The sequence below is a fragment of the Vipera ursinii genome, assembly GCF_947247035.1.
Source record: "Vipera ursinii genome assembly, chromosome: 2".
Taxonomy (NCBI): Eukaryota; Metazoa; Chordata; class Lepidosauria; order Squamata; family Viperidae; genus Vipera; species Vipera ursinii.
The window spans coordinates 257,077,326-257,102,745 of record NC_139513.1 but is presented as its reverse complement, the minus strand read 5'-3'; positions in this window follow the sequence as shown (position 1 = coordinate 257,102,745).

Below are 25,420 nucleotides of genomic sequence, written 5' to 3'. Positions count from 1 at the left end.
CTTTCTTTCTTTGAGCTAAAGGAATATTCACCATAGTGTATGAACCAAAAATATGGAGATGCGTGAGATCAGGCCTGTGTCCCTATAACATGAAATAAGGGGTCTGATTTATTACACTACTCCAAGTACAGTTGATAGCTTTAGGAGCCTTTGAAATAGTAACAGGATCTCTCTCTGGGACATTTCTCTCTGGGCCTGCACTCCCCCTTTTTGGAGCTTGTATACTTGCCTGCTCTTGCTGCTTAGACTTTGGCTTTAAGTAATAAACACCACCAATCAACATGGTTTCAGCAACAATATCTCCAGCTTTAACTACATAACTTGCCTTTTCAAAATGATGAACCTGGAATTTTGACACCCTAGACAAGTGACTCTGACTAAGCAAATTACTATTAGATGATGGTACATAATACATGTCAGGAATAAAGGCACCAAGCTCTTCAATGTAAACAGTTCCTTTTCCCTTGACCTGAACAGGATGATTTGAAAAAGAGTAAAGTTCACGAAGTTCAGGTTCAGGCTCGTGCATCTCTGTATAAAGCTCTTTTCTATAGGTAACATGTAAAGCTGCTCCACTGTCCAAAGTCCAAAGAAGTCGTCTGTCGTACTCTGGTTGAGGTTGTGGATTGTTGGTTAAAGCCAATGTGGCAAGTGGAGCTTGTGAATCATGCCTGGGACCATGACCACGACCTTGTCGTCCACCTTCACCTCTACCTCCTCTGGAATCTGTTCCTCTGGGCTGGTACATGGCAGGCACTGAAAATCATTGGGGACAATCCCGGGTGGCATGTCCCACACGATTGCAGATGTAACATCTTGGCATCCTTGGAACGTAGGCTCTTTCACGGAAGGGACGCCTCGCTGAAGCTCTTGATGCAGGTGGTCCTCTCAAATGTGGCACAGCTTGCATAAGTGCCTCTTCTTCAGTTAAAATTCTGCATACATGATCCACTGTGCATTGAGCAATGGGCACTTGATTAATCTTGGTAATAGCATCTTTCTATTCATAGTTCAATGAGTTAATAATAATGCTGATCATTTGAAAGTCATCAATAGGATAGCCATTTTCACCCAGTTCTGTTCTTATTTCTTTCAGTTTAGTTAAGTGTTCTCCAATATGTTCACCAGGTTTTAATCTAGAGCCATGAAACTTGGACAAAAGCAAACATGTAGACTCAATTGACGTAGGCCGATAACATGCTTCTAATTGAGTCCAAATTTGTTGAGCAGTTGCATCTTGTGAAAACGTAAGCTGCAATTCAGTGTCCATTGACATCAATAATGTTGTGCATGCTTTATTATTCAAGTCCCATATATCAGGAGTCCATGGCTGGTTAGGAGGATTAAATACTATGCCATGAGTACCTTCTCTGCGAAGCAAAAGTCCACCTTCACTGACCCATGCCCTGTAATTTTGTCCTGACCACTTCAATTTTAAGTCACCAGCCAGTGGTACAATAGGAGATGCCTGTTAAGGAACATGCACTTGAGGTACTGGCTGTGCAGGTTGTGCCATCTGGACTTGACCTGCAGGAGGCACCGGTGGTGCCTGTGCCAAGAATTGGGGCAGATGCATTGGGACTGCCACTGGTACTGGTGCTGGCTGTGGCTGCATTTGAGCCACAATTCTACCCTGGCCAGCAGCAGGCGCTGGCACTTGAACTGCTACATTAAGTTGGCCTGCAGTTGGCACTGGCCTTTGTATTTGAGAACCCAGTGGTAGCTGCACTGGGGCTGACTGTTGCTGTACTCTATCTGGGATAGGAACCTGGCTAGTAGCAGTATTAATAGGAATTCTAGCATCATCAGCTTAGAGCAATGATTGAGGAATAGACATCTGTGAAAATGCATTTTGCATTCTCTTAATTTGCTCTTGCATTCCATATAATAAGTCATTTCTATCTTGTAAAACAAATTCACCAGCAGATGGTGCTATAACATTAGATTCAGGCAGCACTGTAGCCTTGCGTGCCATTTGAATTTTCTGTTCCCCTTCATCTAACATAACACCCACTGGTGGGTGTGGCTTTGCCTTGGGAGAAGAAGGCAATATGGCCGACTCTGGGCTTTGAATAAAAGCAGATTCCCTCTCATGCTGCGTAAACATTGAGGCATATGCTTTAGCCTGTTGTAGACTTTGCTCAAAAACCTCAATTTGTTCAAAACAACTTTTCTCAGGGGTACAATGAGAATAAAAAAATTACATCCTGCCCATATTCAGCATGAGCTCCGTGAGTGTGAAAACTTTCTGAGATGGCTGCATTAGAGCTTGTAAAAATAGAAGACAATGTAACTGACCTTAAATCTTCTTCTCCAAGACACGTGGCAGAAGCAAATGAACTACATGTCTATCTCACCAGAGAGCTCAAAGAAGAGGAAAAAGAAAGTAACTTTTGTTTTAGGCATGTGCACACAGTAGTAAACTGGCTGAACATGGGACACTCACTATGGTTACAATGATAAGATAACAAGATAGCTTGCAAAGTATAAACTATAACTTGCTTTGCTGAGAAAACAGAAAAACGCAGTGACAATATATTTAATTGATTTAAATGATTATTAATTGCAACTAGTTCTACACTTGAGTTTGATTGGATTGGGTTTGCTTCTAGTAAAAATGCAGCCTATTCTGAAGCAAGATCACAATACAATACAATACAATACAATTTTATGCATCATGCTAATGGTACACACGCATAGTACAACATATGCTTGCATTACCATCAGACTGTTGTTATAATAATAATAATAATAATAATAATAATAATAATAATAATAATAATAATATTCTAATAATAATAATCCTCCAGTGAGGCGCTACCTTGACGTGGTGCAATTGACAAATTCACCATTAGTCAATTGCAAAAGGCGGCCTTACTAGGAACTGCTTCCATCCTGCGATGATATCTATAACACCATCAAACATCCACATCTGCCTATCCCAGGTCCTTGGTAAGGACTCAATAGGTAGACAAAAATGCCAAATCCAGTCTGAACATCTGGCTGACTGTGCGATGATCAATAGTAGTAGTAGTAGTAGTAGTAATAATAATAATAATAATAATAATAATAATAATAATAATAATAATTGTAGTAGTAGTAGTAGTTTTGGAAACAGATATAGGATAACCCAATGAAACCCAACAAGGATGTGGCTTGCTTAAAAGAGGTGGATGCAAATAAAACAGAAGTTGAAATGAAAGAACTAGTATAACAACAAAAATGGTAGAAAAAAGAGCAAGGAAGATCAAAAAATTTTCAGCACCAGGTGAAGATGAACTGCATGGGTTTTGGTTGAAACATCTAACTGTTATATATCCGCTCATTGCCAAGCAGTTCAACAATATACTACAAGGAGGAGAAATTGAAAAGTGGCTAACAGCTGGGAAAATCTACCTAATAATGAAAAGTCTAGCAAAAGGGGCAACACCAGGCAACTACAGGCCAATTACCTGCTTACCAACAACTTTCAAATTGCTAACTTGTGTGGTAGCTTATGCAGTACAACAGCATGTAGTTGAAAACAATCTCTTTCCACCCAGGCAGAAAGGAAACCGCCCCAATAACAGAGGAACAAAAGATCAACTCCTAATAGACAAAATGATCTTGGAAAACTGCAAGAAAAGGAAGACCAACCTGAATGTGGCATGGATTGACTACAAAAAGGTATTTGACTCTCTGCCACATGACTGGATAATCAAGTGCCTAGAAATAACAGTCAGTAGAAACATCAGAAAATTTGTGCAAAGATCAATGGCACAATGGAAGACACAGTTGCAGGTCAAAGGTGAAAGACTGGGAGAGGTTAATATCAAGAGAGGAATATTTCAAGGAGATTCATTATCACCACTACTATTTGTTATTGCACTGTTTCCTCTGTCAACAATACTGAATAACTCAGGCCATGGCTATCAAACATCAAAAACATCTGCCAGACTGTCCCACTTCCTTTACATGGATGATCTGAAGCTGTATGAAAAAACATAATCTGAAATAGAATCGCTGCTGAACATTGTCTGTATATATAGCCAAGATATTGCCATGGAGTTTGGCTTGGAAAAATGTGCCACACTAACTCTCAAACAAGGAAATATAGTGAAAACTGAAGGAATCAAGATGCCCCATGAAAATAACATTAAGAGTCTGGATGAGAAAGATTACTACAAATACTTGGGTATCCTTCAAGCTGACAACATCAACATCAAGTCAAGAAAAAGATTAGAGGTGAATACATCAAGAGAGTGAAGAAGTCCAAACTCAATGGAGGAAATACTGTGAAGGCAATCAACACCTGGGCAATTCCAATCATCATCATCAGCAGCAGCAGCAGCAGAAGAAGAAGAAGAAGAAGAAGAAGAAGAAGAAGAAGAAGAAGAAGAAGAAGAAGAAGAAGAAGAAGAAGAAGAAGAAGAAGAAGAAGAAGAAGAAGAAGTTGGAAGGTACCTTGGAGGTCATCTAGTCCAAACCCCTACTCAGGCAGGAAGGAAACCTTATACCATTTCAGACAAAGGGCTATCTAGTCTCTTCTTAAAAACTTCCAATGTTGGAGCATTCACATTCATATATGCCTCTCTCTCTCTCTCTCTCTCTCTCTCTCTCTCTCTCTCTCTCTCTCTCTCTCTCTCTCTCTCTCTCTCTCTCTCTCTCTCTCTCTCTCTCTCTCCATGTGTGTGTGTATGCTAGATATCAACAAATATACTTTCTAGAAACAATAGCATTGAGGAAGACAAAGGGAAATTTGATGGTTAAAAATTATTTTGCTAGTTGTTAGTATATTATTGTATTTATTTGCTTCTCTTTTTGTTCTTTTGACTTTTTCCTGGTCATTGACCCAATAAGTATTATTGAATATTTAATTGATGAAGTGGGAAAAAACCTAAAATAAAATTATAATTATTGAAATGATTATTGAATATTATCTCAAAAATTTGCTCCAGAAAAATTATCTTTGGGATGACCCATAACATTTTTTCTTCTTCTTGACATTCTAGAGAATATAGGCAACCCAACTAAGCTCTTGGTGAAATGAACCCTTTACTTTTTTTTTTATTTTTATTTTAATCCCATTTATATCCCGCCCTTCTCCGAAGACTCAGGGCGGCTTACAATCTATCTTTCTTCAACTTTCAGGTTTCAGTTTTGCAATCTTTGGGAATGTATATTTTTTATTTTTTTTCTTTATTCCTTGGGATGTTGCGAAAGCCTTTGGCTGGTGGAATCATGAACCATGTGGTACTTATTGGGATAAAATATGTTAATAAAAGTTTATGCTTTGCATTTCTACATCTTTCTGAAGGACAATATGCCATGCCAGAGAACTTAACTGCAGCACTGTGTGCGGATAAACTGTCTTTCTCTTTTACATACACCCCTATTGAAATAGATTGCCATCCTTGAACACTGGCAGATTTGAAATAGAATGGCATGCTTCTCAAGTGAGCTATCTTAGAATCACTAGAAATGTAGCTGTTGTGTGTGTGGGGGGGAGAGCATATTGGGAAATTGACAGCTTTGTGGATGAACTGAAAGCAAGACGATATATTAAAAGAGACGGAGAAGAAATGAAGCACAGAAATGCAGAGAACTTAGCGATTAAGGTATTGTCAGCACAGTCTTGACAGTAGGTGAGCAAAGAAACTAGAATATTTTATATACAGATGCTATTATTGTGGAAATGTAAACATTCATCTACAAGTGTCTCATCAGTTTTGACTAAATATAAGACCTGAAGTCAGAAAGATGTGATATTAAATAAATAAAAATTAATTAATTAGGCCGTAATCTGAGGAAAATATGATGTCATCTATAGCTATTGCAAGAGATGCAGGTATACTTGTAATACCTAATAGTGATATTCTTTCCTTGTTGAGATTTTGGCTTGGGAGTCTTTCAACCTTTAAAGCAGAGCTGAAGAACATGGTACTGCTGATTAAATAGTTGGCATCATTTTTTTTATTTATTTCACAATTGGGGAAATTACTAAACCCATTACTATATAACTTATTAAAAATTTAATAAATATGTATACCGATTTTAATTTACTTTCTTTTGTATTGGTCCCACCCATAACATTTTGGTGTGAGAACTTCAGCCCAAAGGGGAAAAGATGGATGCCTTGAGGGAAAGTGAAAAAAGAACTTGATCCAAAAGTCAAATGCCCTGTGTTTATCTGGGTTTAAATTTGTGCTTTAATTCATTCTGTCCAAAAAGGATGATTGAACTACAAGAGGAAAAGTATATATTTTGTTTAAGCCATATTCTGCTTTGGATGCTAATTACTTACTGTCTGTTACAATGTGGAATCCTTGGCAGCAACCAAGTAACATTGGTTGCCTGAAGGTATCAGAAGAACACTTTTCATAATCCATCTAGCTAACTGAGTAATGACAAGGAATATATTCTGGCTCACCCCTGCTGCTAATCAGCTTCCTACTTAATGCATTTGGTCTAAACTCCGTGATATCATTTTATTCACTGACATAAGAGCAAATGGTAAAAGCTTATAAAATTATTTCCACTTCTTTGAATTATTCTTCAGTGACCTCACATGAGCCAAGCGGAACAAATGGGAAATTCCACAGGACTAAATGGATTTCCTTTCTTTTTCTCTTATTTCTTCCCTTCTTTTCTTATCACTAGAAAATAAAAAAGGTGTCAAGTTTCCGACGTATGGGCTTTTCAGGTGACTCTGAGGCATTGTTTACCTTAAAAGTCCTTTATTAGCCTAATACACTGGCAAATGCTTGCTCGAAGGAAGCTGGAATCTGAAATCTCCGCTCCTTGCACAATATATTAAAACACAATTCTCCACCTTTCCAATTTTGTCATTAATCATATTCTCCAATTAATTTAAAGAATCAGCTTCCCTTCCGTTAGAAAACCTGCCAAGGCCTTATCTTCTTTAGTTAGAGAGATAGGTAAAATGAGGACCCAGATTGTTGGGGGCAATTAAGCTGACTTTGTAATAATGCCGCTGGGGGGGGGTGTATGAAAGCCCTAATAAGCAGGCATATACATAGAATGAAGGCTACTGCTAAGCTTGTAAGCCGCCCTGAGTCTTCGGAGAAGGGCGGGATATAAATGATATTAAAATAAAAATAAAAAAAATATTCTCCAAAGCACCTGATAGAGGACAAGAAGTAACAGATGGAAGCTTACCAAAGAGAAATCCAAGCTAGAATTAAAGAGAATTTTTTTTATCAGTGAGAACAATTAATCACTGGAATGGTTTGCCTCCAGAAGTTATGGAGGCAAGCCTTTAAGAAGAGATTTGTCCAGAAAAGTAGAAGCCTGAGCAGGGGGTTGGATTAGAAGACCTCCAAGTTTCTTTCCAACTCTGTCATTCTGTAAGATAGATTTCTGTCACTTAGAATCTTTCCTATACATGATACACCTGACATTCATTTTTTTTTCTTACATGACCATTCTTTATCCTATGGAGGATAATAAAATGTAAATAAAGCTCAAGGCCATTCATCTGTTTTTCTTCTCTTCCCCCTTTCTTTTCTTTTTCCTTCCTTCCTTCCTTCCTTCCTTCCTTCATTCCTTCATTCCTTCCTGCCTCCCATCCACTCATCCATCTCTAAGGTTTTACCAATATCCTAGGTATAGAAACCTAAAACTTTGAAGTGTTGAGATAGATGATTTCATCCCTCCTCTCAGGATGTTTTTCTCTTGGTGTCTTCTGGATCCTATGGCTTTTCAGACTTTGCAACTAGAGAGGTTTGCTGTTATGCCAAATCAGCTTGGTAATTGATTGACATGATCAGCTGCCTGAGGGTATGGATTAAATGGTTTGCAAAAGATTATCTGCATGGGTCTCTTTGTTTATTGAGGAACTGCAGGCTAGATTACTGCTGCCAGAAATACAAATCTATTTGACTGGATAGAGATTAGAGTTGGTTGGAGAGCCAATGCTGAGGGAATAAGGAAACCTCTGCATCTTTAAGAAATTGCCCAATTCTAAGAGATTTGGGACTTGAAGTTGCCTTTTGAGGGCTGTGGTCTCCTAGAAAACTGGGAGTTCTTTATGAACTTTTTCATGGATAAAGTTTCTGATATCCACTGACAAACTGACAATACCATCAGTAGAAATATCAGGAAGAAGGCTTGTGCATCTGCTTGCCCAGTTTTATTGTATTAGTTTTCCTCTATGTACCTTCAGCAAAGGGACATGGATTGTCATTGCTAGGTGGGCTCAGTTTTGTTGGAGTTCTATTCCTATCTTGTGGACAGGTCCCAGATGCTAGTCTCTAAGAAGTACTCCCTCAATCAGATAATTATTAACATCAACATGAAGCCACTAAAAGCAATATTCAGGGCTAGGGCAATGGAGTAACAGCTACATGCTGAGTATCAACTATATACTTTGCTCTACTTTTCATTTCCACTTTCAACAGATGTGCCAGGGTCTCAGGCTCTGCCTGTGTTTAATTTTGTCTAATAGGCTAACAGTAGTCTAACAGTAGTCTAATAGTAATAGTAGCGACCTTAAGGGAAACTTGCAAATTACAACAGATCCAGAATGTGACAGCCAAACGTCTGTTGGTGCTCCTCTGTGGAGCAACTGACAATCAACACCTGCTTGGAAGCACTGCATTATTTTGTTTTATGGTTCAGGATTAACTTCAAGGTGCATGTTTTGACAATTAAATCCCTAAATAGCTTCACCCTTGCTTATCTGAAGGAACTTCCTCCTGTATGTTACACCATAGAGCAACACTGTTAATGATCAACACTGAAAGATTTATTGTGAATACAGACTGAGAGGGTACCTAGCTGAAATTACTGCAGCAAGAGCGTTTTTCTTTACCCAAGCTACAAGGAAATTCTCATCCAGCCCTAGTTTATTTTAAGAAGACACTAAAGACATTTCTCATCATAGTACTTCATTTAAAATTTTATTTTGATATTTTTGTTTGAAGTTAAATATTTTAATGTTTTAATTTTATTGATAATATTTTTATTTATATTTCAACTCTCTTGGGCTGGCTTACCAAGTGTTCATGGTTATAAATAAGATAATGAAGCAGATATCAATTAATGATAGATAAAAAAGATAGGAATGAATATTATAAAGTCCCTGAGTACTTTCAAATGTTGAGATTGGTGGCCATTTACAGAAGCTTCACAGCATCACTTAGCCATCATTGAAGTGTTATTTGGCACTACAATCATAATTATTATAAAGATGCTATTGGTTACCTGTAGGAAATGGTCATATCATCTGCAATTCAAAGTGCTGATCATTCTTAGTTTTAAAGCATTATTACTGTTGGAGCCAAAGTTCTTCTTGTTTGCCTATATGTATTTGCCTGATCTTTATATTTGATTGAATAGAGCCTCTTGTACCTGCTTTTGTGGCAATGCATAGTAGGGTTCTCTCTATATATTTTATGTGGAATCCCTTATCATAAATGGTTAAATTTCATGCCTAAGCATTATTGATATCTGAAGACATACTATTTTCAATAGTCTTTAGAAGTTACTGTTGCTTATATGATAATATAGTTGTGGGAGTTGTACATTTCAATCTGGCTATTCTATCTTAATATCTTATTATGTTATGTAACAGAGCCTTGGTGGAGCAGTGGGCTAATGCCTTCTTAAGTAACACCAGCTGCCTGCAATTAGTGCAGGTTCACATCCCACCAGGCTCAAGGTTGACTCAGCCTTCCATCCTTCCGAGGTAGGTCAAATGAGGACCCAGATTGTTGGGGGCAATTAAGCTGACTTTGTAATAATGCCGCTTGGGGGTGTGTGTGAAAGCCCTAATAAGCAGGCATATACATAGAATGAAGGCTACTGCTAAGCTTGTAAGCCGCCCTGAGTCTTCGGAGAAGGGCGGGATATAAATGGAATTAAAATTAAAAAAAATTAAAAAATATTATATTATGACCATAGGATTTTCTGTTGAATGTGTTCATTCAAAGGAGAATTAAAATTTTATAAAGCCCTATAAAGCCCTAAATGGCATGGGTCCGGATTACTTACGGGATCACCTGCTGCCGGCGTCATCTTCCCTTCGTCCTGTGTGCTCCCACAGAGAGGACCTCCTCAGGGTGCCTTTAGTCAGAGAGTGTCGGCTGGCGGCCCCCAGGGGGAGAGCATTCTCTGTGGGCGCGCCAGCCCTTTGGGATCAATTACCGGTTGAGCTCCGGATGGCTCCCGACCTTCGTTCTTTCCGCCGTGATCTGAAAACCTACTTATTTGAACAGGCCGGCCTGGTCTAGGGTTTGGGGTATTTTTAACTATTTATCGTTAGGGCTAAATTAATTTAATCTTACTTTTAACTTTTGTATGTAGTACTTTTATTGCCCTGTACACCGCCCTGAGTCCTTCGGGAGAAGGGCAGTATAGAAATTCAATAAATAATAATAATAATAATAATAATAATAATAATAATAATAATAATAATAATAATGATGATGATAATAAATAAGATCTATAAAATCTTTTAAAATTAATCATGAAATAAGTAAGCTATTTACTTTGTGAAGGAGTAATGTTGGAGTTGCTGTCTGCCTGTTTGAAAAGCAGCTGCAGTCATGCAGACAAGTTTTCTTCCCAATTCCCTCAGGCCTTCACCCATTCCCTCAGGAACTGTACTTGCAGGCATTCAAACCAATGTTCCAGTTGCCTGGCTAATTGGGCCATGTCCTGATGTTTTCTTGGACCTGCTGATGTCCAAAGGCAGCCTCTCCCCACCCAAACATTTGAGGTTACAAAAGTAAATGTGAAGACAGAGTGGGAAAAGAGGTGTGTGACAGGTGGAGGAAATCAGGAAATCGGGAAAAGGACACGATGTCTGGAGACTAGCAATTATTGCAAACAGGCAAGTGGATTTTCATTCAACTTCCAGGACCACAATCTATGGTGGCAGCGTCTCCTGGTGGGAGTCCTGCCTGGAGTTTGAAGCTTTACCTGGAATTCAGTAGCAACTAGAAAAGGAGTAACCACAGAGAAACAGCAACTCACCCCAACTGGGGAAGTTGTGTGTTGCAATAAAACATTTTGTATAGATTTGCTATGGGGTGGTGTATCCAATCCTGGGAGAGCAAATAACCCTTACACACATATTTTTTTTCCTTGGTCAGATTATGTACTGAGTATAGTACTCAGAAATACAGAAGAATACGTTCGTATTTGTTCACCTGTACAATTATTAATTGAATTATCTCTTATATGACTGGCCTCTATGCTATCCTCAAATACTATTGAAGAATCATTAATATACAATTACTTGAAATTATATGCCATGTGTGAGCATGCATACACATTTATCATACCTATTGGTCATCTCTTGTCATTATTTAATTTGATAATTGAACATCTCAATCGTTGCCAATCTGTACACAAAAAAATATCCCAATGTGTGCCAAGAGTTCTGAACAAATGTATCTCTTTGGAAAAGACTTTTAAATCATGGAAACTTACAAGTTTTATGATGTTTGTCAAAATGTACTCTTCCTTCATGCACCTTTTTATTATCTGGGTTGTACTGAACTAAAAATACAGACCAAATTATTCAGTCCTACTGTTTTGGAAAATAAATGCTTGAATTCTTCTAGGTATACGATGGCAATGTAAACTACAAAATAAAGATACTATCTTTAGTATTATGCTGCTTAAATAACAGAAAGTTTGTTCCATGTCAAAAGAAACTAAATTCATGTTTAAATTAATATTTTTCTCCTAAAAAGGTCAATGAAATGATATTACATCAAAATTGTATTTAGTAAATATACCAATACAGATTTAAAATCTACAGATGTACCTGTACATGTGCTGTACAGATGAAAATATTTAAGGAATTTTTAATCATGAAATAATACTATAGTTAGGTTAATTTATGTGGGATGCAATTTTTACTTGCTTACTTCAGAATAAGCCCTTTTGAACTAAATAAGTACACCCAGATCAGATTGTTCTAAAAATTAATTGTTCATTATTTTGTAATAATTTATTTTTAAGCACTGAAGAGACTGTTTTAAATACAATCATGTACGAAAGCTTCCAGCCCATTTTCTTTTAATTGCAAAAAAAGAATGCCCCTTGTAAGTTGACTGTTCACAATTCTTCAGAAACTTTTTTCATAAAATGTTTTAAGAAAAAAAAAACTTTTTAAATAGGGAATGACATGCTGTCTAAATATAAATAGTGCAAAATTCCTGCACAAGATTTAGAAGCAAGTACAGAGAACCAGTTAAGGCAGAAACAACGCAGCTGGAAAGGAGAAGGCATGACAAAGAAATTCAAGATAATCCCATCTTGAACCTGTTTGATATAAGAAAAGGCAGAGGAGAAATCTGGTAGGCTTTGTTTATATCCTAACAAAAAAACATCATTCCTATAATCCTTATGGTGTCTGCAGGATCCAGTCTGGGTTGGTCACTGAGAACCAGAGCTTTTGTCTTCTGAACTTTTGGATATTTGCTGGAGCTCATCTTCAGGAAACTTCTCTTTAGCAGAGTGTGTGCTTATGGGGTCTATTTCCTGACTTGGACTACTTCAGGGGCTGATAGAAGCCTCCTATTTTGGGCCCTATTCTTATGAGTGTAAATGGGAGTGGTGGGGGAAGCAATGCTCCCGACTCCAGTATCTTCGTGTTTGCCCTTAAAATCTGACCTAGATCAAAAAGGTATGCCAGTGGCTACAGAAGGAGCCTTCCGCTCCCCTTATCAGAAGTACTCCATTGTCTCTAATATAGTCATCAAGGAGTTGATTTCCTTCTACCCAGAAATGTTGTTACATACATTATGTAACCTGCAAATGCATTAATGTAATATAGTTCCTTCATTTATAGGACATCCATAAAAATAGTGACATCTATAATAAAGGAAATAATCCTCATTAGCATCTTCCCACCATTTTGTATTTGGTGTACTATTTTAAAATCTTGTTAAAGCACTTAGATGGGATAACTGTGGCTCTATCTCAAATTTAAAATAATGTGTTGCCATTTTTGTAAACTCTGTTTGTAAATTAAGATGTGCATCTTGTAATACAAATATATCATGATTTTTTTAAAAAAAAACTATAATATTTTCCATTAGTACACCAATATAACCTAGCATTTTATCTGTAGGACTTCAGCTGTATTGCATTAACACCTACTGCGCTTTTGATCTCTTGTATTGCAGAGAAACTGAGTGATTAGAAAACAGAATATGCTAAATCTAGGTAAATGATAATAGAGCTAAATGGTATTCTATTTTAATAGAAATTAATATTAATATGCAAACACAAATGCATGGTGAGAAGAATATTTATAACAGCTGACTGCTGCACTGTGAATAAACTGATAAGAAGGTAACCAATAGTTCATCTAGAGGGATTTTGTATTATTAAATGGTGACTGACAATTGGTAATGGGAAATTTGATTTTAAATAATTTGTATTTCTATTTGATGGCTTTCAGTGCAGTAAATCCTGTGTTGTTGATTCACTATTTTTCTGGAAAGAGAGAGAAAACTTTTAGATTTTTAGATCTATTGTTCCATTATTGTTATTAGTTGAATAGGTTGTATATTCTGGAGGTTCTCCTAGACTTGCAAATTTTGCTCAAGGAAGCTAGGAGGGTCTTTGTTCAACTGTGCATCAGTTGTGCCTTTTTGTAATTTGAGGAGCTTTATTCACAGTCACTAATGCCCTAGTTCCCTCCCAGTTGACTATGTAATGTGTTCTCCATGAGACAGCCGTTGAAGAATATCTGAAAGCTTCTTTTGAGATCAAAGAGCAAGGGAAGTACAGAGTGCTAAAAGAAAGTGTAAGTGGGCAAAAAACAAAATGTAATTCAACAGATATCATAATTTTAGCATACTCTATATGTCACAAAAATCCATAAAGATCATAAAAACACTAAATATATCTTAAATAAATTCTGAAACAGTTTAAGAATGAGAAACAGAAAGTTTCCTTATGAGGAACCAAACTTTTCAGGAAACTGATAAAATATCAGATAAATGTATATTTATCAGATATATATTATGCTTAACTTTTGGTCTCTGAAGTCCATTAAAATGTACTTTATTTGCTGCAACATTTCTATCTAGAGTTGGCGTTTTCAAATCAAAGCCTCTCTTTGTTTTTGGAACAACATTTATGGCAGGTTTTTAATATTGTAAATGGGACAAATATGAAAGCATTCAGCCACAAATCTCATTTTTAATTAATTAAATAAATAAATAAATAAATAAATAAATTAAACTAATTAAATCTTGCCCTTCCTATCCTAGTCCTAGCCACATAAACACAGAAAACATTATCTACCATAAATGCCTTTTATAAAAAGTTCCCATGAAAGCAGAATTATACAATAATTAAAAATTTACAATTGTTAGTGCACTCAGATTTATTATATAGAAATTTGTCCTCTAATTTTTCCACAAGTGAAATCTTCTGTGAAAGTAGCTTCTGGTTTTATTTATTTATTGACATCCATCTCCCTGATATAGTGACTTTATATCTCATTCTATGTCCCTCTTAAAGCCATTTTGACTGCTTCAAATTACACTCACTTAGCACTGTCTTCTGTCTCTCCTGCTCCCTTATTAGAACATCAAGAGTTGCAGATATCCCAAACTGGACATCCGCCTCTCACTAGAGGGTATCAGAAATATCCCTTTATCATTAAATTTTTCTCTCCCAGGAAATGAAAAGGAAAAGCTAAAGGCCAAGCATGAAGTTTAATAAATTGTGAACAATCTGACTCTTTTCTTCTTCCTTACCCTTCTGAACGTTTTTAAAAATCTTTCCTGTTGCTTGCAAGAGATAGAAAAATAAATTCAGGTTCAGACTTTGCCATATCTCTATATCCACAGCTGAGGTTGGAAAATTCCTCTTGCAGGACAGCAATAATGATTCATAGGGTGTTTCCAAGAGCAGATTTGAATTTTGGCAGTTGAAACACTTTCTTGGATCTTAAAAGTGAAAAGCAATCATTGTTTGGGTCATAGGATTCCTGTATTGCAATCTTAAAAAGATTTAAACACAGTTGAACAAATTAGGAAAAAAATAATTTCAATTGAGATGAATTTGATTTATTTACTTCAAATAAATGCATTTAGGATAAGGTGTGTAAAAGAATAAAGAAAGGTGAATTATGACGTGGATAAAAAATATTCCCTTCTTGGTGGTATGTAACTTCCTCAATCATGAGGAAGGCCTGAGAGTTTGAGGGTTCTGTGCAATATCATAGCTGTTCCTATTGCTGCATTCTTCTGGACAGTGAGCTATGAAGCTGTTTCTGGGATCTTTTAGAGTCATTCTCCCAGTTTAGGATTCACAAGCCCAAGTACTACTACAGAGACCATTTTAGCCTTTACTTCCACATCGTCTCTAGTTCCTCCTTCAAGTCCTGGTACTTCTCCAGATTCTCGTACGTCTTCCTGATGTTGCTGTCACTTGGAACCACTACTTCTATCACTACTGTTGTTTTCTGATCCTTGTCCAGTATTACAAGCATATAAATGTGTATATGGGTAGATATATACTTTCTTTTGAGAGCAGGCAACAGAATTTCATTTTTAATGTGTGCCAGTGTGCTAACAGCAGAAAATGACAATAAATGTTATCTTCATCTTATCTTATCTTATCTTATCTTATCTTATCTCATCTTATCTTATCTTATCTTATCGTCTTGTCTCGTCTCGTCTCAGCCTATCCCATCTTATACTTATACTTATACTTATCTTATACTTATACTATCTTATCTTGTCTTGCCTTGCCTTGCCCTGCCTTGTCTTAACTTACCTTACTTTACCTTACCTTACCTTAGCTTATCATCTTGCCTTATCTTATCTTATCTTATCTTATCTTATCTTATCTTATCTTATCTTATCTTATCTTATCTTATCTTATCTTATCTTATCATCTTACAATGTCTAGTTGACTGGCTAATACTGCCTATCCATCTGTATCTGGAAGTCTTACAAGATTGCAGTCCTCCCTTACTCTCCATAACCCTCTGCAGAATCTTTCATCTGGATATGGTGCTTAGTGCCTTTTCTTGTATGATTAGGGCCTCAGTGCTTTTACTCCAGCTCTTTGTAGCCATTGGTAGGATTTCCCAATTTCCCAGTGTCAGCCACTTCTCTCTCTCTCTCTCTCTCTCTCTCTCTCTCTCTCTCACCAATTTGGAGTTTTTAAATCTGCCATTTATGGAAAGAGAAATATTTACTTTAACTCTTCTGAGAAATATTCAATCATTACAATAAAGGAGATTGGAAAGGGAATTTGAAAATAGTCCTTTATGTTCATGGACAAAGACAAAAGATCTTCCCTATACTTTAGAGAATTATTAGCCTACGAAAGGAAGAGACTTATACTGGTTGTGAATCAAAGGAAATCTGTGGAATATGTGATTATCTTTAATATACATGGTGTCATATCACATTTATCCTAGTCGAGCTGAGACTTGTTTCAGAATGAAAGGAATGGATGGTGGACTTCTGGGATATTAACATTATTAACATTTTTTAAACAAACTGAATCATTGGTTGAGATACAGAGCAAGGCAATTCTTTTAAACTTCCTTTCTTCACTCATTCATAACCTGTTATGTACGTATTTTTGTTCTATTATGTTTTCCACTCTCAAATTTATAAATATTATAGATAATATATAAACATGCTACCTACTTTCAATATTAATTACTTCTTAGTAGCATATCCACTAAGAAGCAATTAATATTGGTTTTAGCTATCTACCAGCAAGAATATGCCAAATATTCTGTCATCCTTTTCTATTCTTGATTATCAAAACCCCATTTAAATAAAAATGGATCACACCATTTCTGGGAGAGACACAAACCTGGGCTGTAAAGAGCAAGCTAAATGGAGAAAAGCTATCAAGAATATTTTGTCCCATTTCAAGTTTGGTTCACTTATATAAACAGGGGTATTAATCTAAGGATTACTGTGCAGTCTTAATAGCTATAACTGAATCTAAAGATGAAGAAAAATATTTAGTTATGTTGGCTAGACTTCAACAATGTATGACTATGTGTTAGGTGTTGAATCCTACATTTATTAGTTTGGGAAACAGAAAATAGAAAGACACAGATATGCCTGCCTGCCTTTTCTTTTATGCAAATGAACAAATAAAAGGTGTATGTATTTACATGGAATGTTCTTTATTTGCAATACATCAAGTTTCCAATGTATAATATAGCCAGGGGAAAGTTGTATTCATCTAAGGCCAGGAAATGTGACAGGTGAGTAGCTGAATATGGTTAGACCTGAATTGGGCCAGTATAATTTGTTTTGGTCATATAAATATAAAGTCACACTTTCATGTTTATTAAATTGTCATTCACATGTTACTATGATGTTTAAATTAGAATGACAAATATCATACCTTTGGGTTGGATAAAATCTGAAAAACCACTACACGGAAAATATAAGAAAATAATTTCTTTGAGTTTCAAATGAGATAAAAACTTGGAACAAAGAATGTTTCAAGTATTTAAAATATTTATGTTTGAGGCTCAAATTCCTAATTTCATTGACTGGATCAAGCATTTAATAGCCAGAGAGAAAGTATTCACAGCAGGATAAGTTATATAGTGAACTCTAAACATTTTAGACTGTAAGTTATCTATCAAACACCAAAAGTGTGCCTTCTCTGCTGTAGCACATGCCCTCTGGAATAAGTTGTCCCAAGTATATGAATGGCCTCACTGCTGGTATTACACCTATTACATTTGGCAAAAGTGGCTAAAAGCCCTTTTCTGGATAGCATAGGTTTGTTATTTTACTATTACCCCTGTTTTGCAATCGTTTGTTCCTTATTTATTTATTTATTTATTTATTTATTTATTTATTTATTTAATTTATATACCGCCCTTCTCTCAAGAGACTCAGGGCAGTTAACAGGGCAATACGTAAAAGACAGATACAAAAGTTAAAATTATTAAAACATGATTAAACAATGCCCATAGTACAAATTTAAAATTAAAGTCATAATAACAAACCCACCCCATCCCATCAGGCCAGGCCCGCTTCCTTAAAGAGATGGGTTTTAAGGTCGTGCCGGAAGGAGCGGAGGTCGGGCGCCATCCGGAGCTCTACCGGAAGATGGTTCCATAAGTCCGGTGCACCCACAGAGAACGCTCTCCCCCTGGGGGCCACCAGTCGGCATTCTTTGACCGGCGGCACCCTGAGGAGGCCCTCTCTGTGGGAGCGTACTGGGCGGAGGGAAGTTGACGCCGGCTGCAGGTGCTCCCCAAGGTATTCTGGACCCATGCCATGGAGGGCTTTGTAGGTCATTACCAACACCTTGAACCTCACCCGGAAGACAACTGGCAACCAATGCAGCTCGCGGAGCAAAGGTGTAACACGGGAGTATCGGGAGACCCCCGACACAACTCTCGCGGCTGCATTCTGTGCCAGCTGGAGCCTCCGAGTGGTCTTCAAGGGTAGCCCCATGTAGAGAGCGTTGCAGTAATCAAGACGAGAGGTCACGAGCGCATGAGTGACCGTGCGCAAGGCATCCCGGTCTAGATAGGGCCGCAACTGGCGCACCAGGCGAACCTGGGCGAACGCCCCCCTAGTTACAGCTACAATATGATCTTCTAAAGAGAGCTGTGAATCTAGGAGGACTCCCAAGTTGCGAGCCCTATCTACAGGAGGTAATGACTCACCCCCCATAATGAGGGGTGGGATATCCTGAATATCCCGGGATGCCGGTACGCACAGCCACTCCGTCTTGTCGGGGTTGAGACGAAGCCTGTTCCTCCCCATCCAGACCCGGACCGCCTCCAGGCACCGGGACATCACGTCGAGGGCATCACTGGGGTGGTTTGGGGTCAAAATGAAAAGTTGGGTATCATCAGCATACTGATGATACCCAACTCCAAAACCACGAATGATCTCACCCAGCGGTTTCATGTAGATGTTGAACAGAAGGGGCGAGAGGACCGACCCCTGAGGGACTCCACAAGCGAGAGGCCTCGCGGTCGACCTCTGCCCCCCCGTCAACACCGACTGCGAACGTCCCAGGAGATAGGAGGAGAACCACTGAAGAACCGTGCCTCCCACTCCCAATCCCCTGAGACGCCGCAGCAAGATACCATGGTCGATGGTATCGAAAGCCGCTGAGAGGTCTAATAGGACTAGAACAGAGGAGTATCCTCTGTCCCGAGCCCTCCAGAGATCATTCACCAGCGCGACCAATGCCGTCTCCGTGCTGTACCCAGGCCTGAAGCCCGATTGGTACGGGTCTAGATAATCCGCTTCATCCAGGACCAGAGGGAGCTGATGCGCTACCACACTCTCAACAACCTTCGCAAGGAAGCGAAGGTTGGAGACCGGACGAAAGTTATTCAAAACAGCCGGATCCAAGGTAGGCTTCTTGAGGAGAGGTCTCACCACCGCCTCCTTCAAGGCGGCGGGAAAACTGCCCTCACTCAAAGAAGCAGCTATAACCGCCTGGAACCAGCTTCGTGTCCCCTCCCGGGCTGCATAAACCAGCCAGGAAGGGCACGGGTCCAATAAACATGTGGTGGAGCTCAGCCTCCCCATGATCCTGTCCACTTCCTCCGGAGTCACAGGATCGAACTCCTCCCAGATGACATCGACAAGATCACTCGTGTCCTGATCGTCCGATACTGCCCAGTCGGAGTCCAAACCGGTCCGAATCCGAGCGATTTGTATCATGTATTGTTCTATTATTCTCTGTGTTTTTATTAGTGAACCATCCAGAATTTCTGGGAATTAAGCAATGCCAAATATAACAAATAAATAAATGACTCCTGTAATCCTGACTTTTAGACATGCTGGCAAGGGATAATAGAATTTTTTCTAAACATTTGGAGGTTATCCCATTGCCAACCTTTTCTATTTAAATGTTGCTTCTTGATCTGAATTTTTTTAAAAAAATGCTTAGTATTAAGATCATCATTATCATCATTCATCTCTGATAATCAGAGAGGCCTTACAAGATATTAAATTAAAAACAATAATCAGAATCAAGAACTGGCTTTACCTCATGCCATTATCTTGATTCTAATTCCTCTTCCCCAGCAGCTGTAAATGACTCATCATTTTTGAGAAGGGCTCCAGCTTCCCATATATGATTTACTAAAATTTATTACAAAGAACAGAAATTATTCATTGAGTAATAGGTCTTATTGCAATGTAACCAGACTTAGGTCCAGGCAGAAACTAAGCCAGACACATATCCTCTTTTACAGAGAATCATCCAAAGGGCTTTTAGGAGACAGCCCTTACCTTAAAGGTTTCTCTGTTTGAATGTTCACTTGAAATTCAGCTTAAGAGCCCAAAGAAAAATGAACAGCTTATTTTGTTCATACCTTGTCCCTTCATACCCAGTCTATCTTATTCCTGAACTATCACTCTCCAGCTCACCAAATGTTTTAAGTTTGCTTCCAGGCTCTGAGTAATGAATTCAGAGAATCTTGGAGGCTTTTTTTTAAAAAAAAACACATTTCCAAATTTTGATATTCTTGGCACTATTGTAAAATGATGTGGTTAAAGTCTGAACAGAATTTATTTGAAAAAAGATATCTGCTTCTATTAAAAATTTCTTATATTTCATCAACATTTCATGAGAAGCTTTTCCAAGCAGCCTGTCATAGCAAGTCCTTTAAGATTTGGTCTTTTGTTACTGTCCTAGCTCAGTCAGAGAAACTGTGAAGATATGAAAGTTGGGATGATTGAATTGAATCCTGACAGCACAGATGCTGATTTCCAAACTATGGGCTTGTTGTTGTTGTTTTTCTCCCTCCCTGACCCCCCCTCCCCAACTTTGGTTGCTATGCAATTTCCCCACAAGAACCAGAATATCATTTACACTTAAGACAAATTCATTTGAAGGAAGTGAATGACACAAGATAAAGCTGATAATGACAGAATCTAACTTCAATTAAACAAACGAAAGTGCAGGTATTGCTGATGATTGAAAGATGCTTAGCAAACTGAGTGGGTTTGTGCTGCTCTAGAGAGAACCATGTGTTGTTTTGTTTTCATCTTTTTCATGTTGCTTTGTTGTCTGGTGATTTGGAATAGACAATTCTTAAGTTCTTATTCATGAGTTGATTGTGACAGTTCAGACTGTAGAACTGTATTGCAAGAAGAAATATAAAGAACACAATGCTGACAAATGTGTTTAATGATTGCAGTAAATAAGCCTCTTACTGTAGCAAAGAGATATCCCAATTACACCTAGAACATGCTTACAAATTACCCTGAGCGTGCAAGGCATTTATCTGGAAGTAAACCTCATTGAACTCAATTGCTGCCTAGACAGATGCATTCTAAAACTATGGTTTGGGGCAGTTGCTTCATTATTTAATTATTTATCCAGATCTTCCTATGAGCAAAACAAAACAGAATTCGTTCATGAGAATATTTTTAGATTGTACTGCTAAGCGTACTTTTTTAAAGAATGATCTCATTGGACACAAGTGAGTCTTAGTTCCATGAATATGAGTGGGATTTCTATCATCCAAAGGCTTATATAAATAATATGGAGAAAACAAATGTGTCAGTTTTGTTAATACTGCATTTGATATTGCAAAGTGTGATTTGTAATTCAAATGTAGAAAATTTGAAAATAAATATATTTAGAGTAGAATAGAATAACAGAGTTGGAACGGACCTTAGAGGTCTTCTAGTCCAATCTGCTGAGGCAGGAAGCCCTATACTATTTCAGACAAATGGTTGTCCAATCTATTTAATTTAGCTGATCATGAAATAGAAGTACAATTTTGAAATATGAATATTTCCTTCCAACCCCTAGAAAAATATTACCTGGCTATTTTTTTTCTGGTTGTATAGCTTGTCCTTCTCTAGAAATCATGAAGCTAGTATTTTTAAATAAAAACCCAAAATTCCAAAACGTTGATATATTTGTTGATGTGATAAATGCAGATGAACTGATTTAAGTGGCTGCTTGAGAAGCTGCCAGAAAGAATAGTGTGCAAATCCCTGACTGACAGTCAGTTTGAGGGCAAGTCAGCTATCTTGCAGTCTCATTTTATAGTCTGAATACAGGACTATGAAAGGTCTGCATCACAGGCTTATTTTGAGAACAAACAAAATAAATGCCAGTTTTGAGCAAATAAGCTTCACTCAACCAAATCAATTGCACAAAAAGTACTCACATAGAGAATACACATAGATGTTAGAATTGTGCTTTCTTCAAAAATGATTCAGAAGTATCTTGGACCTCATTTAAGAACTGCTATTCATTACACCAGTCATGGCTTTTTTTGTGAGTTTTATGTGAGCCTGCTAAAAAATGCAACTGCTTTAAGAATTGGATATCTATATGATGGTCTGCATTCAAGGAATTTTTGTTAGGGATATAACAGTCAGAAACATGGACATACTTTTTGCTGCTATCTATGAGACCAACACCTCAAAGATTCCTGAATACTACCATTTTGCAAAGTATAACACTGAAGATATAAGCCTAATTTTTTTACAAGGTTGGAATATATTTATTTTATATCAAGGAAGAGTACATCTGTATTTGTTTGTGACCAAGAAACTCTAGGAACCCACTTTTTTCATTATGCCTTTGATCAACCTTATTAGTGGGCTTATGAAAAACAAATTGCTAGTTTCCTCTTGCTAACAGCAGTGGGAGACCAGGGATTTTTAGTAGGAAGAAAGGGATGATGGCTAGAAGGAGAATCTAGGTATCACATCTTAACTGGATTGTTCATCATCGAAAGGCAGTTGGTTTTGAAACCAATAAATTTCTTGGGACAAAACATTTGGTAGACTTCTTCTGAGATAGATGTCAATTAATCCCACCAACCAATACTCTGAATAAAAACTTACACTTTCAAATATAGACAGCAAAGGAGTAGAGCAACATAATCAAGACATCTAATTAGGCATCTTTTTGATGAAAAACATTCCAAGTGTCATAGGTAGGAAAGCTCTGTGAAATTGAGGATTGACTCAGGTGTCAAAGGTGGAGAAGGCAAAATATTTAAATACTGGATTATTTATATGTCAGTTAATATGCTGTAGTTATCTTTAAATACAAGATTTATATTAAAGAAAAATGCTTCGTTACTGTCTGTTGTATCCTTTAATTGGAACTTTATCATTAATATATATTTTAATTATTATTAATTTATCATTTATATTATATATAATATCTATCTATCTATCTATCTATCTATCTATCTATCTATCTATCTATCTATCTATTGATTAAGAAAACCAAGATCATGGCACCTGGCACTCTCAATTCCTGGCAAATAGATGGGGAAGAAATGGAGGTAGTGACAGATTTTATTTTCCTGGGCTCCAAGATCACCACAGATGGGGACTGCAGCCAAGTAATTAAAAGATGCTTGATCCTGGGGAGGAAAGCCATGGCAAATCTAGACAGCACACTAAAAAGCAGAGACATCACCCTGCCAACAAAAGTGCATATAGTCAAGGCTATGGTCTTCTAGTTGCAATGTATGGCAGTGAAAGTTGGACCATAAGAAAAGCTGAGCACCAAAGAATTGAGACCATTGAACTATGGTGCTGCAGAAGACTCCTGCGAGTCCCTTGGCCTGCAAGGCGATCAAACTGGTCAGTCCTAGATGAGATCAACCCTGACTCCTCTTTAGAAGGCCAGATCCTGAAGTTGAAACTCAAATACTTTGGTGACCTAATGAGAAGGAAGGACTCACTGGAGAAGAGCCTAATGCTGAGAAAGGTTGATGGCAATAGAAGAACGGGACAACAGACAATGAGGTGCCTGGATGGAGTCACTGAAGAAGTAGGCATGAGCTTAAATGGACTCCCGAAGATGGTAGAGGACAGGAAGGCCTGGAGGAACATTGTCCATGGGGTTGCGATGGGTTGGACACGTCTTCGCAACTAACAAATCTATAGTAAAGGTAAAGGTTCCCCCGCACATGCGTGCTAGTCGTTTCTGACTCTAGGGGCCAGTGCTCATCTCCGTTTCAAAGCCGAAGAGCCAGTGCTTGTCTGAGGACGTCTCAGTGGTCATGTGGCCGGCATGACTAGACGCCAAAGGCACACGGAACGCTGTTACCTTCCCACCATAGTGGTCCCTATTTTTCTACTTGCATTTTTACGTGCTTTTGAACTGCTAGGTTGGCAGAAGCTGGGACGAGTAACAGGCGCTCACTCTGTTACGCGGCACTTGGGATTCGACCCGCCAAATTGCCGACCTTCTGATCGACAAGCTCAGCATCCTAACCCACTGAGCCACCGCATCCCTTCAACAAATCTATATAATACATAATATATAAATTAATTAACAATAAATAAAAATATACTAGTGATATAAAATTCCAGTTGAAAAGATACAATAGACAGCACAAAGTATGATTTCATACACATACACACACATAAATACACACACACACACACACACATACATACATGAGAGTCAATTTGGGAACTAGTAGTGCTTGATTTACAATCACAATAGGGACTGGAGTTTCTATCACAAGTCATTGTGGTCATAAGTTAAGTTTTTATTTTATGACATTTGTTAAGTGAACCATCATAATCATTAAATGAATCCACAGTCAATAAGCAAACACTGCAGTCCTAAATACAAACCCACTGTTACAGATGGATTTTTACTGACAAAAAAGCTTGCAATTCATGATCACATGACCACAGGACTCTGTCACCAGTTATACATGCAAACTGGTTGCCAAGCAACCAAATTATGATCACATGATCATTGGGGTGGTAAACAGTCATAAGTGCAAGAGCAGACTCTATTCAGCACATCATATCTTCAAATGGTAGCTAAATGAATGGCTGTAAGTCAAGGAATACCAATAGTGGTTAAGACATCAGACTACAAACCGGGAGACCATGAGTTCTAGTCCCATCTGTGACACAAAGCTAGCCACGTGATATTGGGCCAGTCATTTTCTCTCAGACCTAGGAAGGAGGCAATGGCAAACCACTTCTGGAAAATCTTGCCAAGAAACTGCAGTAGTTTATCCAGGCATCCTCTGAGAATCAAACACCATTGAATAAGAATGCTTTTAGAAACAAGTTGCAATGTAACTGTACAATAAATTAAGTAGGGCACATCATTAGGGACAATGACATAGATTTCGTGTGGTCTTTGATTGGTATGCCAAATGTTGCACACAGATATATAATGGTGAGAAAAACTAAACCTTGTACATGTCTTCTATTTTTTTCTGGATATTTAATAGCCAGCATTCACATTTTTAGGAATTTTTTTGTTAATAACTAGAAATTAGATTTTTTTTTCATTGTCTTACCTAACAAAATCTAAGAATCTCTGGTTGCCAAATAGTATTCCATGCCTACATTGTTTTTATATATATATATATTTGTCTGAAGTGTTCTTTCAGCAGATTTTTATATGCTGGAACATGCTGACCCAGCCAGTTCTAAATAAGAGTAGAAAAAAACCACAAATCAAA